Source organism: Rhinoraja longicauda, chromosome 11 (assembly GCF_053455715.1).
Source record: "Rhinoraja longicauda isolate Sanriku21f chromosome 11, sRhiLon1.1, whole genome shotgun sequence".
Classification (NCBI taxonomy): Eukaryota; Metazoa; Chordata; class Chondrichthyes; order Rajiformes; family Arhynchobatidae; genus Rhinoraja; species Rhinoraja longicauda.
The window spans coordinates 56,590,236-56,602,991 of NC_135963.1; positions in this window are offsets into that span (position 1 = coordinate 56,590,236).

A 12,756-nucleotide genomic window follows, 5' to 3' on the forward strand; every position below is an offset into this window, starting at 1 on the left:
CTATGGGTGCCATCTGTGCGGAGTTTGCACGTTCTCCTGTGACCTGTGTGGGTTTTCCCCGGGTGCTCCGGTTTCCTCCCGCACTCCAAAGATGACAATAGACAATAGACAATAGGTGCAGGAGGAGGCCATTCAGCCCTTCGAGCCAGCACCGCCATTCAATGTGATCATGGCTGATCATTCTCAATCAGTACCCCGTTCCTGCCTTCTCCCCATACCCCCTGACTCCGCTATCCTTAAGAGCTCTATCTAGCTCTCTCTTGAATGCATTCAGAGAATTGGCCTCCACTGCCTTCTGACGCAGAGAATTCCACAGATTCACAATAGCTGTACGGGTTTGTAGGCTAATTGGCTTGGTATAAATGTAAAATTGTCCCTCGTGTGTGTGTAGGGTAGTGTTAGTGTATGGGGATGCGGGGGACCGCTGGTCGGTGTGGACTAGGCGGGCCGAAAGGCCTGTTTTCGAACTGTATCTATAAACTAAACTAAACTCATTTCCTCCAGTTATGCTTCTTGTTCTGGATGTTGGGTTTGCAGTGACCAGAGACGCATTTCCCGTTTAAATGTTTTTTCCCCAGGGACATCATGGAGTCATAGAGCACGGAAACAGGCCCTTCGGCCCAACTTTTCTACACCGACCAAGATGCCCCATCTACACGAGTCCCACCTGCCTGCGTTATCCTCCTAAACCTTTCCTATCCACATATCTGTCCAAATGGCTTTTTAAATGTTGTTGTAAGGAGTGAGAAGGGTCTTGTAGTGAGAAGAATCAAGAGCCACGAGAGATTAATTGTCACACGCGCCAAAACGGAACAGTAAAGTTCTTTCTTGCAGCAGCATAACAGGCCTGTAAACACAATATACATGGATGATACATGATTTTAGCACAAATTCAATAAATTAATAACTTAATTACTTGTGCAAAAAAAAAAGATCTTTAGTGCAACCATGGATGCAGTTCCATAGTTCAAGGTTGTGCAGTGATCGAGGTCCTAATGGTTGTTGGGAAGAAGCTGTTCCTGACCCTGGTTGTCCTGGTTTTCAGACTCCTGTATCTTATAGACAATAGACAATAGGTGCAGGAGTAGGCCATTCAGCCCTTCGAGCCAGCACCGCCATTCAATGCGATCATGGCTGATCACTCTCAATCAGTACCCCGTTCCTGCCTTCTCCCCATACCCCCTCACTCCGCAATCCTTAAGAGCTCTATCCAGCTCTCTCTTGAAAGCATCCAACGAACTGGCCTCCACTGCCTTCTGAGGCAGAGAATTCCACACCTTCACCACTCTCTGACTGAAAAAGTTCTTCCTCATCTTCGTTCTAAATGGCCTGCCCCTTATTCTTAAACTGTGGCCCCTTGTTCTGGACTCCCCCAACATTGGGAACATGTTTCTTGCCTCTAATGTGTCCAATCCCCTAATTATCTTATATGTTTCAATAAGATCCCCCCTCATCCTTCTAAATTCCAGTGTATACAAGCCCAATCGCTCCAGCCTTTCAACATACGACGGTCCCGCCATTCCGGGAATTAACCTAGTGAACCTACGCTGCACGCCCTCCATAGCAAGAATATCCTTCCTCAAATTTGGAGACCAAAACTGCACACAGTACTCCAGGTGCGGTCTCACCAGGGCCCGGTACAACTGTAGAAGGACCTCTTTGCTCCTATACTCTTCTTCCTGATGGTAGGAAGAACCTCCTCTATGATGGTAAATTTGATGGGCAATATCTACAAAAGTTATAATTTCTGCTGCATGGAGTGACACAAAGTTGATACTCGCTGAAAATGACGTTCAGTTTGGATTTACAATTAAAAGCATCAAAACCGCTGGAGTAACTCAGCAGGTCAGGCACCACATTTGGAGAAATGGAGTAGGTGACGTTTTGGGTCGAGATCTTTCTTCAGAATGAAGAAGGGTCCCGACCCGAAACGTCACTTATCCATGATCTCCAGAGATGCTGCCAGACCCGCTGAGTTACTCCAGCACTTTGTGTCTTTTTTTGGAAACCGGCATCTGTGGTTCCTGGTTTCTTTGGCGACAGTGGTAGAGTTGCTGCTTTACAGCGCCAGAGACCCTTGTTCGATCCTGACCACAGGTGCTGTATGTACGTAGTTGGAACGTTCTTTCATATGAAGAAAGACTGGATAGACTGGGCTTGTACTCGCTGGAATTTAGAAGACTGAGGGGGGATCTTATAGAAACATATAAAATTCTTAAGGGGTTGGAGAGGCTAGATGCGGGAAGATTGTTCCCGATGTTGGGGAAGTCCAGAACCAGGGGTCACAGCTTAAGGATAAGGGGGAAGTCTTTTAGGACCGAGATGGGAAAACATTTCTTCACACAGAGAGTGGTGAGTCTGTGGCATTCTCTGCCACAGAAGGTAGTTGAGGCCAGTTCATTGGCTATATTTAAGAGGGAGTTAGATGTGGCCCTTGTAGCTAAAGGGATCAGGAGGTATGGAGAGAAGGCAGGTACGGGATACTGAGCTGGATGATCAGCCATGATCATATTGAATGGCGGTGCAGGCTCGAAGGGCCGAATGACCTACTCCTGCACCTATTTTCTATGTTTCTATGTTTCTATGTTCTCCCTGTAACCGTGTAGGTTTTCTCCGGGTGCTGTGGTTTCCACCTATACTCCACAGATGTGCTGGTTTGAGGATTAATTGGCTTCTGTAAATTGCCATTATTGTGTAGGTTGCAAATTTGGGATAACATAGAACTAGCGTAGGGGGAGATCGTTGGTCAGTGCGGACTCGCTACGCCGAATGGTCTGTTTCCACGCTGTATCTCAAAACTAAACTAAACTATATTCTGACTTTACAATTAGTTTAGTTTAGTTAAGTTGAGAGATAAAGCAAAGAAACAGTGGAGGCCAAGACATTAACTATTTTTAAAATGGAGATTGACAGATTCTTGATAAGTGACTGGGGTGTCAAAGGTTATGGGGAGAAGGCAGAAGAATGGGGTTGAAAGGGGAAGATTGATCAGCCATGATTAAAAATGGCGGAGTAGACTCGATGGGCCAAAGGGCCTAATTCTGCTCCTAAGACTTATGAACATGAACTTTAGATTTAGATTTTAGATTTAGAGATGCAGCGCGGAAACAGGCCCTTCGGCCCACCGGGTCCGCGCCGCCCAGCGATCCCCGCACATTAACACTATCCTACACCCACTAGGGACAATTTTTTTTACATTTGCCCGGCCAATTAACCTACATACCTGTACGTCTTTGGAGTGTGGGAGGAAACCGAAGATCTCGGAGAAAACCCACGCAGGTTACGGGGAGAACGTACAAACTCTGTACAGACGGCGCCCGTAGTCAGGATCGAACCTGAGTCTCCGGCGCTGCATTCGCTGTAAGGCAGCAACTCTACCGCCACTTTGGCCCACCACTGGTATGCTTTCTTGAGGGTGGGACAAAGTGGATGTGTGTTGCAGTGAATTTAACAAGCTCAAGGCTCCCCTAACACTGGTGGCTTGATCACGCTACTGACTATCATCAGGCTCTCCACATTGTGGGTAGCGAGGGCAACTGTTGACTCAATGGTGCCTTGACCTAAACAAACCGCCACTGGCAAAGTGGCGCAGCGGTAGAGTTGCTGTCTCACAGCGCCAGAGACCAGGGTTCGATCCTGACCTGGAGTACTGCCTGTACGGAGTTTGCACGTTCCTCCTGTGACTGCATGGGTTTTTTCCAGGTGCTCCCATTTCCTCGCACACTCCAAAGACACTGCAGGTTTGTAGGTTAATTGGCTTCTGTGTGGGATAAACACATGCATGGATACTCGATGGTCAGTGTGGTCTCGGTGGGCTGAAGGGCCTGTTTCTACACTGTATCTCTGAATGAAACCACCACATTACACTACTAACTGCACCCATTTACCACCTTTGAAATTCAAAGCGGGCATCGATGATTCAGATTGATTGCTTTCCATTCTTTCCTCCCCATCTATGTTCTAGCCACATATTTAAGAATTTGTTAAGACAGCTGGTTTCACTTTATGGCAGAACAAATTCTGATTTCTTGTTTTAAAGAAAAACATTTGGTTCTCCTCTTAAATATCACGTCAATTTTTTTTTTCAAAGAACCATTTTTCAAATAAAGGTTAATTTGATCACCACCGCACGAGCTCTTTGGTTTTCACAAGCTGTGGTTTATTGATGGGGCACTAATGCATATTTTATACCATGCATTCAGCATGCAGTTTGGAAGGGGCATATAATGCCACACAGCTAATCGGCTGGCACAGTGGCACAGCGGTAGAGTTGCTGCCTTACAGCGCCAGATACCCGGGTTTTCGATCCTGACTACGGGTGCTGTTTGTGTGGAGTTTGTACGTTCTCTCCGTGACCACGTGGGTTTTCTCCGGGTTCCCTCCCACACTCCAAAGACGTGTGGGTTTGTAGGTTGATTGGCCTCTGTAAAATGGTCAATTGTCCCTGGAGTGTCGGATAATGCTAGTGTCCGGGGACGCTGGTTGGCGCGGACTCGGCGGGCTGAAGGGCCTGATTCTACACTGTGTCTCTCAGTCTAAAGTCTAAAGTGGGTGTTTAAAACATCTCCTCTCTTGGTACGAGTTCCTCTCTTTCCATTTTTCCATCTCTTCCATGGGGCACTCCCTCAGCTGAAAGAACAGAAGGAAAAAACAGCTATCCCCAAGCCTCTTTATAAGAGCCTTTTTTTCTCTTTAATAACTCTTTTCTCCAGCATCGGTTACCTTGTACCCACTTGGCACATGTCCCAAAGACGTGGCTTTCAACGTGAAATTCTGGGTAACGCTGCGGTGCGGAGCATTTAATTCCTCTCGTGTCCCACAGGGGCTTGTATCTGTAATGGCCCACGTATCTTATAGAAACATATAAAATTATAAAAGGACTGGACAAGCTAGATGCAGGAAAAATGTTCCCAATGTTGGGCGAGTCCAGAACCAGGGGCCACACAGTCTAAGAATAAAGGGGAGGCCATTTAAAACTGAGGTGGGAAGAACCTTTTTCACCCAGAGAGTTGTGAATTTGTGGAATTATCTGCCACAGAGGGCAGTGGAGGCCAAGTCACTGGATGGATTTAAGAGAGAGTTATATAGAGCTCTAGGGGCTAGTGGTATAAGAAAATAACTGCAGATGCTGGTACAAATCGAAGGTATTTATTCACAAAATGCTGGAGTAACTCAGCAGGTCAGGCAGCATCTCAGGAGATGCTGCCTGACCTGCTGAGTTACTCCAGCATTTTGTGAATAAATACCTTCGATAGGGGCTAGTGGAATCAAGGGATACGGGGAGAAGGCAGGCACGGGTTATTGATTGGGGACGATCAGCCACGATCAGAATGAATGGCGGTGCGTACAGGCTCGAGGGGCCGAATGGCCTCCTCCTGCACCTATTTTCTATGTTTCTATGTTTCTAACTTGGTGGGCATATTTTACTAACTTTGTTTCCACTCTGGCTTTACCCCGCAGTTTTCCAGCTGGCCATTCACCAGGTGCAGTGAATTTGAGGGGCCGGCTGGGCTGGGTTGAGCTCCGAGCTGCTTCGGTCTGCAGAAGCAAAGGCGAATCTGGTTAGCCCCCCTTTCAAGCACCTCGCTCCCGTCAAACAGTGAGTCACTGCAGTTTAATCTTGGAAAGAGTGAATCATGCACGCTTTATTATATCCTGGCCAGCTCCACAGCCTGCACTTTAATATGTTTACCCTCAAACACCCATTGAGGACTCTTTATGGCTGTTACCAGTGACTTATTTTCATGTGCCTTGCAAAATACCTCTAGCTGTGCTCGTGCAGAAGAGTGTTAGGCTTAAAAAGACACAAAGTTTTAGTTGACTTTACAGAAACAGTGCAGATAGCAGGCCCTTCGGCCCACTGAGTCCGCGCCGACCAGCGATCCCCGCACACTAGCACCATCCAACACACAGGGTGCTGTCTGTACGGAGTTTGCACGTTCTCCCCATGACCTGCGTGGGTTTTCTCCAAGATCGTCGCTTTCCTCCAACACTCCAAAGACCCGCAGGTTTGTAGGTTAATTGGCGTGGAATAAATGTAAAATTCTCCCTCGTGTGTGTAGAGTGGTGTTAACGTGTGGAGATCGCTGGTCGGTGTGGAGTCGGTGGGCTGAAGGGCCTGTCTCCGCGCTGTAACTAAACGAAACGAAACTAAGCTATGGACAATTTACAATTTTACCGGTCAATTAACCTACAAACCTGCAGGTCTTCTGAGAGTGTGGGAGGAAACCGGAGCACCTGGGGAAAACCCACGCGGTCACATGGAGAACGTATAAACTCTGTACAGACAGCACCAGCAATCAGGATCGAACCCAGGTCTCTGGCGCTGTGTGGCATGAGATGCTGGAATAATTCGGTTAGGTCAAAGGTTTAGAGGGCTATGGGCCTAACACAGGGAGGTAGGACTAGCGTGGTGTAGATGGGGCATCTTGGGCAAGATGGGCCGAAGGGACTGTTTCCGTGCTGTATGAATCTATGAATCTAATAGAAAAGTGGCACCTAGCAGCCTTCAGTGCAATAGTTGCCTGTTCCTTTAGAGTGTCAGTGGAAACGAGTCCTTGGTCTAGTTTTAGAGACACAGCCCTTTAGCCCCCAAGTGTGGAAAATTCACAGAAGACAATTCACCTACAAACCTGTGCGTCTGTGGATTGTGGGAAGAAACCGGAGCAGTGGAGAAAACCCACGTGGTTACAGGGAGAACGTGCTAACTCCGTAGAGACAGCAGTCTACCGCTGCACCACCGTGCCGTCTCGTGCGATAATAAGCAGTACAACTGATCGGTGCGATTATTCAAATTTCAGCCCGGTACCTCTAAAGGATGTTCCTTTCCTCATGCATCCTCTTCACACTTCATAAGTTCGTATTTGTAGGTCGTAGGAGCAGAATTAGGCCATTCAGCCCATCGAGTCTATTCTGCCATTCAATCATGGCTGATCTATCTCTCCCTCTCAACCCCATCCTCCTGCCTTCTCCCCATAACCCCTGACACCCGTACTAATCAAGAATATGTGAATCTCACCCTTAAAAATATCATAGAAACATAGAAAATAGGTGTAGGCCATTCAGCCCTTCGGGCCAGCACCGCCATTCAATATGAACATGGCTGATCATCCAAAATCAGTAATCTGCTCCGGCTTTTTCCCCATATCCCTTGATTCCCTTAGAGCTAAATCTAACTCCATTGACTTGGCCTCCAGTCGTCTGCGGCAATGAATTCCACAGATTCACCACCCTCTGCCTAAAGAAATTCCTCCTCATCTTCTTTCTCAAGATATGTCCTTTTATTCTGAGACTGTGCCCTCTGGCCCTAGACTCTCCCACTAGTGGAAACATCTCCCACAAGAGAACACAGCCAGTCCCGGCGTGGGGAGGGGGGGTGGGGGGGAACGACAAAGAGGGACCGTCATGACTACAATGAATACTTTAGGAACTTTATCAGCACTCTAGAAGTGGCAACCATGCATACTTGTGCATTGTATGCAAAACAAAGAATACCATTCATTCATTCATTCATTCATTCATTCATTCATTCATTCATTCATTCATTCATTCATTCATTCATTCATTCATTCATTGTTTTTCTTGTCCCATTGTTTAACTGTGCAAAGGCAATTTAGATTCTCATGTGGAATTGGGATTGTTTATCTTGGTTAGACATTTGAACATTTAGCTTGTGTGTTTGTTAACATGTCGATAGCTTATTACTGAATATGAAGTCAGTTATTGTCCTCTAGCATAAGTATGTATCAGTCTGAAGAAGGGTCTCGACCCGAAACGACCTGACCTGCTGAGTTACTCCAGCATTTTGTGAATAAATACCTTCGATTTGTACCAGCATCTGCAGTTATTTTCTTATGGTATGTATAGGTAGTTATGCTGGAGGACAATAACTGACTTCATATTGGGCGGCACGGTGGCGCAGCGGTAGAGTTGCTGCCTTACGGCAATTGCAGTGCTGGAGTCCCGGGTTCGATCCTGACTACGGGTGCTGTCCGTATGGAGTTTGTACGTTCTCCCCGTGAACTGCATGGGTTTTCTCCGAGATCTTCGGTTTCCTCCCACACTCCAAAGACGAACAGGTTTGTAGGTTAATTGGCTTGGTGTAAATGTAAATTGTCCCCAGTGTGTGTGGGATAGTGTTAGTGTGCGGGGATCGCTGGTCGGTGCGGACTCGGTGGGCCAAAGGGCCTGTTTCCGCGACGGACATTTACTACAAGCCCACCGACTCGCACAGCTATCTGGACTACACTTCTTCCCACCTGGTCCCCTGCAAAAAGTCTATCCCCTACTCCCAATTCCTCCGTCTACGCCGCATCTGCGCCCGGGATGAGGTGTTTCAGACTAGGGCTTCCGAGATGTCCTCGTTCTTCAGAAAACGGGGCTTCCCCTCCTCCATTATAGATGAGGCTCTCACTAGGGTCTCTTCTACATCCCGCAGCTCCGCTCTTGCTCCCCTTCCCCCCACTCGCAACAAGGACAGGATCCCCCTCGTTCTCACCTTCCACCCCACCAGCCAGCGGATCCAACATATCATCCACCAACATTTCCGTCACGTACAACGGGACCCCACCACTGGCCATATCTTCCCATCCCCTCCCCTCTCTGCGTTCCGCAGAGACCGTTCCCTCCGTAACTCCCTGGTCCACTCGTCCCTCCCTACCCAAACCACCCTAACCCCGGGCACTTTCCCTTGCAACCGCATGAGATGCAACACCTGTCCCTTTACCTCCCCCCTCAACTCCATCAAAGGACCCAAACAGTCTTTCCAGGTGAGACAGAGGTTCACCTGCACCTCCTCCAACCTCATCTATTGCATCCGCTGCTCTAGATGTCAACTCATTTATTTCGACGAAACCAAGCGCAGGCTCGGCGATCGCTTCGCTGAACACCTGCGCTCGGTCCGCATTAACGCATCTGATCTCCCGGTGGCCCAGCACTTTAACTCCCCTTCCCATTCCCAGTCTGACCTCTCTGTCATGGGCCTCCTCCAGTGCCATAGTGAGGCCCGCCGGAAATTGGAGGAGCAGCACCTCATATTTCGCCTGGGCAGTTTGCGGCCCGGTGGTATGAACGTCGACTTCTCCAACTTCAGATAGCTCCTCTGTCCCTCCCTTCCCCTCCTCCTTCCCAGATCTCCCTCTATCTTCCTGTCTCCACCCATATCCTTCCTTTGTCCCACCCCCGACATCAGTCTGAAGAAGGGTCTCGACCCGAAACGTCACCCATTCCTTCTCTCCCGAGATGCTGCCTGACCTGCTGAGTTACTCCAGCATTTTGTGAATAAACTATTCATACAGGTAGTTTAGATACTACTTTGGCTTTGAGTTTGGTTTTCATGTTTGAGCGCTTATCCTGGTGTTGCAGCACAAGTACTGTGTGTTTTAACAGTAATTCGAACTGAAATTATGCTGACCCTTTGGTAGATCATTGAGTGAAACTGAACGACACAGACCGGACATAACACAAATATAGAAACAGTGACCCTCACTAATCTACTCATCCCCTTTCCTACTGTGACGTCTATTTCGATCTGCTGTCACCAGTTGATTTTAGTTTGTGCCTGTAACATAGAAGCATAGAAAAATAGGTGCAGGAATAGGCCATTCGGCCCTTTGAGCCAGCACCGCCATTCAATATGATCATGACTGATCATCCGAAATCAGTACCCCGTTCCTGCCTTCTCCCCATACCCCCTGAATCCGCTATCCTTAAGAGCTCTATCCAGCTCTCTCTTGAATGCATTCAGAGAATTGGCCTCCACTGCCTTCTGTGGCAGAGAATTCCGCAGATTCACAACTCTCTGGGTGAAAATGTTTTTCCTCTTCTCAGTCCTAAATGGCCTACCCCTTATTCTTAAACTGTGACCCCTGGTTCTGGACTATCCCAGTGACTACCAGAAGGGAAATTTGCTCTCCTGAAACGCCTTACCAATTCCCTTGCCCTAATTAAAATCTGCAAGGAGGAATAAAAAATATTTTAAATGTAGATAGACAGGGCATGGGGTCCGATATATAGAGCCACTAGTTTGGAATATAACAAGTCTAGGTCCACTGGGCACGATTCCTACAGAGGCATTAATTTCAGGTTATAAATTTCCTTCAGATTTTTTGCATCGTTATCACACTAAAAATAAATGCCTGGTTCAAGTATCCTCTGTCATTTATCTGGTATTTGTGTTGAGTGTATCCTGTAGGTTTGCTCACTGGATGCTTTCTCTCCCCTGCCAAGTCTTCCCGGAATGCCACTGGAATTTGAGCCGAGCTTCTCCCAAGATTTAGTCAGCGCGTTGGATCTACTGCCGGATCTGGTGAATATTGACACCTGTCTCTGCGGCTTACATGTTTTCCGCTGCACCATCTGACCTCACCCCTTTGCACATAGTGCCGGTGTGAGTCAAATGACACAACCAACAAACCATAGGTATTTATTCACAAAATGCTGGAGTAACTCAGCAGGTCAGGCAGCATCTCGGTAGAGAAGGGATGAGTGACGTTTCGGGGTTCGAGACCCTTCTTCAGACTGAAGAAGGGTCTCGACCCGAAACGCCACCCATTCCTTCTCTCCCGAGATGCTGCCTGACCTGCTGAGTTACTCCAGCATTTTGTGAATAAATACCTTCGATTTGTACCAGCATCTGCAGTTATTTTCTTATACAACCAACAAACCATGATCATGAATCGATAGAAAGGTTCCTGTTTGAGTTATTATGGTGCAAAGGTGATTGCTAAAGATAACTCTTTCGATCTCGTTGGCATGGAAGACTACCCTGTATTTGGAGTCATAGAGTCACACGAACACAGAGATGTTTGGCACAGTGGGGTGGGGGGGGGAGGTGGGGGGGGGGGTAGCTTTGGTGGCACAGCGGTAGAATTGCTGCCTTACAGCACCAGAGACCCGGGTTCCATCCTGACTACGGGTGCTGTTTGTACGGAGTTTGTACGTTCTCCCCGTGACCACATGTATTTCCCCGTGGCGCTCCGGTTTCCTCCCAAATTCCGAAGACATGCAGGTTTGTAGGTTAATTAGCTTCTGTGAGAATTGTTCTTAATGTGTAGAATGGAACTAGCGTGATCGCTGATCGTGTGTGGATCCGCTATGCTAAAGGGCCGTTTCCATGCTTTATCTCTAAACTAAACCAAACTAAAGCACAGAAACAGGCCCTTCGGTCCAACTTGTCCATGCCGACTAAGACGCCCCATCTAACTAGCCCCATTTGCCCATATTCCTGCAAACCTTCCTTATCCCTGTACCTCTCCGAGTATATTTCATATAAAAGACGGACACAAAATGCTAGAGTAACTCAACGGGACAGGCAGCATCTTATTATATACAAGTGTGGCGAGTCCAGAAGCGGGTGAGTGTTGAAGACGGAGTTTATTTGCATGGGCAAAAACCCCGTAACAAACGCAATACTCACAACCGTAGACAACCAACGAATACGTCCTCACCGGACGGAGTTCAACACTAGACTAGCTCTCTCTCCCGCGCTGGCCCACCTCGTGACATCGTTAGCCAATCCGAGGGTTCGAACTCTCAGCCAATCCTTATGTCCCTACACAAGGTTGTTTACCGGTCTCAACCACTTCATCTGTCACTTGTTCCATATACCCGTCACCCTCGGTGTGGAGTAATTGACCCTCAGATTCTCACAAACCCTTGCCGTCTACTTTATGATTCCCCTTCCCTGGGTTGTAGACTTGACCATTCGCCTTATCTTGCCCCTCGTGATTTCACACACCTCCAAAAGGGCACCCCTCAGTCTGCCACACTCAGTGTCAATTTTCCACAGTTAACCCTTCTGTAAAACACCACAAGACATTTTACTTGTTGAAGGAATTATATGAATATATGCTATTGCTTAAATATCGATTGATACTATGGCGAGTCCGGAACTTGCTAGTTGTAGACGAAGTTTATTGCAGCCGCAATACACGAATACAGAATCAAAACAACAAGTTACAGGACAACCAATATAAACTTACTGTCTTCCTTGAAGACTTCGCCGAACTGGCTAAAACGGGCGCCAAACGCGCACCTGACATCGCTGGCCAATCAGCGATGTCGTTTGCTGGACCAATCCTCATGGTCGCGTTCCCACGTGACCTCGCTGGCCAATCCGAGGGTTCGACGACCTGGACCATTCTCTATGGTCGCTACATGACCCCCCCCAGAACCCGAGGTGCGGAACCTAGCAGGGAGCCGAATTTCGCGACCATAACGAGTACGGAGAGGGACAGCCTGAACCACAGGAGCCGGAGGTTCCGGACTTGGTGGAACAGCCGGAACGGGAGGTTCTGGAGGAACTACCGGAACGGGGGGTCCTGGAGGAACTGCCGAAACGGGGGGTCCTAGGGGAACTGCCGAAACTGGAGGTCCCGGAGGAACTGTCGGAATGGGGGTTTGTGGACTGGGCGGAACTAACGGAGGTCGGCCTCTTCTAGGGGTTTGACCGACCAGGACTGGTTGATCTGGGTCCAAATGGGCAGGTTTGAGCCGGGACACCGAGACGAGTTCACTCTTGCCGCCCATGTCTAAGGTGAAAGTAGCCGTTCCCTTACGTAAAACCCGAAACGGCCCTTGATAGACCCTCTGCAACGGGGCGCGATGGGCATCTTTACGCAAAAAAACAAACTCACAGTCCTTCAGGGAAGACGGTTCATGTACCATGGGACACCCATGACGTGAAGTCGGCACTGGAGCCAGGGAGCCCACCCGTTCCCGGAGAGCTGCTAACGCTGATGGGACTGTAGGGAGCAG